The 3,586-nt window shown below is 36.8% G+C and overlaps 1 long non-coding RNA gene across 1 annotated transcript; it reads right to left on the reverse strand.

Annotated features, from left to right (window-relative positions):
- Nucleotides 1-592: 592 nt before the first annotated feature.
- On the reverse strand, nt 593-2,288 carry LOC145232413 (uncharacterized). The gene is made up of 2 exons (XR_013860875.1): nt 1,170-2,288; nt 593-1,070 (listed from the first exon to the last, which is right to left on the reverse strand). It is a non-coding gene; the product is annotated as an uncharacterized LOC145232413 (long non-coding RNA).
- Between the last annotated feature and the right edge of the window lie 1,298 nt (nt 2,289-3,586).

Here is a 3,586-nt window from a genome sequence, read left to right on the forward strand (position 1 = left end):
AACACATGAACGTGCGTCTGAATGAATGAGCTTTGCATTGAACTTCGCAACACATGTACTGTTGACGCTTTGCTGACGTTGTCTGTGTTTGCTGATATACGTCATCACAACGTTTAAACTCATACGCAAACGTGCAATCTTCAGTGGCGCGTTTTTTCTAGTAGTGCACTATATGGTGTAACTCGTTTTGAAATCTAAGTTGCACAACAAACAACCTTACAATGTACCTACACATGGGGTGAATATCAAATCTTGTAAAGCCAAATACTGCTTAGATTTGTGCAACAAAGAACCCTAATTGAAATGAGTTAAACTATATAAACTACAACATTATGGAATGGTCTGTTTCTACTAGTAAATAGGCATGAGAAAATTATAGCTGGTTGGCAATAAAATGTGATCGTTATTCATTAATGGTCGACTTCAATCACGACGTGAATCGACATGAAATGTTACACAACGCGCGTTGATTTTGATTGATAGCTCGCAGTGGTTTTCTAGAAAATGAGTTTGTGGGAAAATGTTGCTTAACTCCTTTTTCCCCAGATCGCTGTCGCATAAAGCATGAGAACTAAACTCACGACGACCTCAATAGTGTTGAATTCAGTTAATTGGGGAATAGTAGTAGCGTAACGAAAAAAAATACTGTTTATTATAATAGATTTTTGGATAGAAAAATTCATAGAACATTTACCTAAGGGAAACATGAACATTGGTTGATTGGGTTTGTAATGGTAAAACACCATAAACACATACATCTTAATATAAATGTAGGCTAAACTGAGCACAACTTCATGAAAACTACATGCAACTACGGTAATGGCAATATAATTATTGGCACCGTTTTTCTAGTATTTTAATTTGAACCAGAATATAGTTGAAATTCGTGCATTGTACTGGACTTTGAACACAAGGTAAACTTTGCTCCGCAAAAGATGAAAAATGAAATGCGACGTGAAAAAAACGATCTAAGCCAACGTGTTCATGTCACGAAGTTGTGTAGAAATCTTAGTTTGAAGACCAGTTTAAATTCGTGCAAAGACTTCTGGCCTGTGAGTGAACCGGAAAATCTGCCGAAATAATTTTGTTGGAAAGACATTAGGGTCAAATCGGCCAGATATGCTGGCATTTGCAAAAACAAGGAAATAATTATAAGAGTTACCACTTACCACTGTGGTTGAAGATTTGAAATCAGATTGGTATAGCTACATTCTAGACATCATTTACAACGGTAACAAAAATTCGGTTGTTTGTTGCCATTTAAATGCTGTTCTATTTTATATACTGTATCCTTTATGATTACTAGTGGGAAACCCAAGTTCCATATTAAACAGCCACAAGCTATAACATTTTTGCAACGTTTTAAGTCGGAATTTGAATTCTGCCTTTTACTATCAATTACAAGCGTCTGTTTCCAGATGTCACATATGTTTTACTGGGAGCTCGTTAGCTTGTAAAAAAACGCACAAAAGATCACATTTCTGGACCCGATTGACCTGGAGTTATGCTAATGGTCCCGCCCAAATCCGATGACCAGACGCCTACTTCCGAAACCAGCCCAGCCAACGCAAACCGCAGCTGGTGACGTTTTAAGAGAAAGAAGGCGCTGGCAAAAACAATGAAATCCCCAGATGAGTGAGTTTTGCAACATTTGTATTGTGCTCGATGAAAGCTGGATACGTATGACTTTAAATGGGAATTTTGGACGCCTTAAGCTACCGCAATAGTTTAAGTATATACGTCGCATCACTACACCAATGCCAACTTCAATGTCTGCTACAGTTTGTTGCCGTATCGAGTGAGTCATGGGCCGTTACAAACGACAAGATGTTTTATCTCATGACCTAGAGAGCACGGTATCGCATATGGAAGTGACTCACTGTTTTTTAAGATAGCACGTGGCTCATGAAGGACTTGACAAACAATTTGGGAGATATGACTTTATTTATATTCATACTATGTGAAGTTTGGGTGTAAAACATATTAAATTGACAACTTTTACGAAACAATTCAAAAGTTTACCCTTGCGACAGAAGGTATTTTTTGACCTTATAGCTTAATTCCAAACACAACAAACATTAAAGTATCGATCTGTGGTGGAGAATATGGTTTCACATTCACACTTTACGCCACTCATTTGGCATTTTTTACATTCATTAAACCAAAGAAAACAACTCATATCATGATTTAGACTTCTTTCCGTTTTCGGTGGGGTTTAAAGTGTGTCTGCTAAATACAAAAGCCTAAAACTGCATTGATTGGAGATAATACAGTCACGTATTGTAACAAGACATGCGTTCGTGCTATGATATAATCAGTTGGTCGAAATTTTAGTAAGAAAACTAATTGATAGTCACGAAAAATAAACGTTTTATTTAAAATTCATAAACTAAAATGAAGCCTAGAAGCAATAGACGAATTCGGGGACGTAGGCAATGTCTTGTATTCTTTAAACAGGGCATAAATTCAAAAAAAGATTACATCCGAAAATGAGAACTAAAACTAATGGCGTATTCCTATTTGGGGCCGATGACGTATTTAAATGCCAAGGCGCTTGAAAACAAGAAAGGTAAAACAACAGACGCACCCCAAGTATGAGAAAATATGTTGTTTCCATAAATTAGATCCACAAAACTCGTCTAAAAGCAGGGTTTTCACACACGACTGATCACAGGCTGTGTGCAAATATTTTGATCTTGGCATCGGATTTCTCTACAACTGTGTATGGGTTTTGGCGGCTTCCCCGATGCCTGTGTTGACTCAAGCTCTGCAGATAGCTTTGTTCACCAACTTTGTTGTCATTAACTGTAGTGGGTTGTGTTTAAACAGAGACTGTAGTCATGGAGCGGTCCAGTTTTATCCTAAACCGCGGGGACAAACAATGTTGGAAATTTTCCGTTTTCACAAACCACCACAAGGCTAAAGCGAAAGTTATTTTAAGGACTTCATAATGGCTCAAAGTCAAAATATTTCGCGCATTAGTAAAATACAAAATACTAAACAAGCGTAAGAGCACATATCGTACCCGTGTTCTTATGCGTTTTTCTTTGTGTACTCGCAAATATTTCACTTTATTGCTCTGAACAAGCCCTACTGTCCTTGTGGGCGAAATGTCAGCAAAATTATAAGTTCTTAAAAAAACAACTAGTATTGTGATTAGAATCACACCAGTTGTTGAACGGCAAATTGGTTAACATAGTATACCACAGTTAACGCTATATTAGCTCGTAAAATTTTAAAAGCAACGTTCCAAACTGCATCAGCACTTGGGTGATAAGTTTTGACAAATACTTCTTCAAAAATGAGACCTGCAGAAATAGTCATTGAATTTTAAAAGTTTGAAACCATGTTATTCGCTGTTAAAACCTTATGTGGAGAAAAGGTCCTGTTAAGATAACTAAGTGGGGCTAAGTTAGGTAACTATGTCCGAAAATAGATTTTCCCGACGAAAATACTTTGTAGCTCCCAAAGTCAATATTTTGCAAGAAGAAAGATCAACAAGATGTATTCTAGTTGGTTTGTCTTGGCTTTAATTCATATATTTCTATTATTGTATGTTTAAGTCGAAGCAGTGCAAATAAATAGT

The sequence above is a fragment of the Phallusia mammillata genome, chromosome 6, assembly GCF_965637545.1.
Source record: "Phallusia mammillata chromosome 6, kaPhaMamm4.hap1.1, whole genome shotgun sequence".
NCBI lineage: Eukaryota > Metazoa > Chordata > Ascidiacea > Phlebobranchia > Ascidiidae > Phallusia > Phallusia mammillata.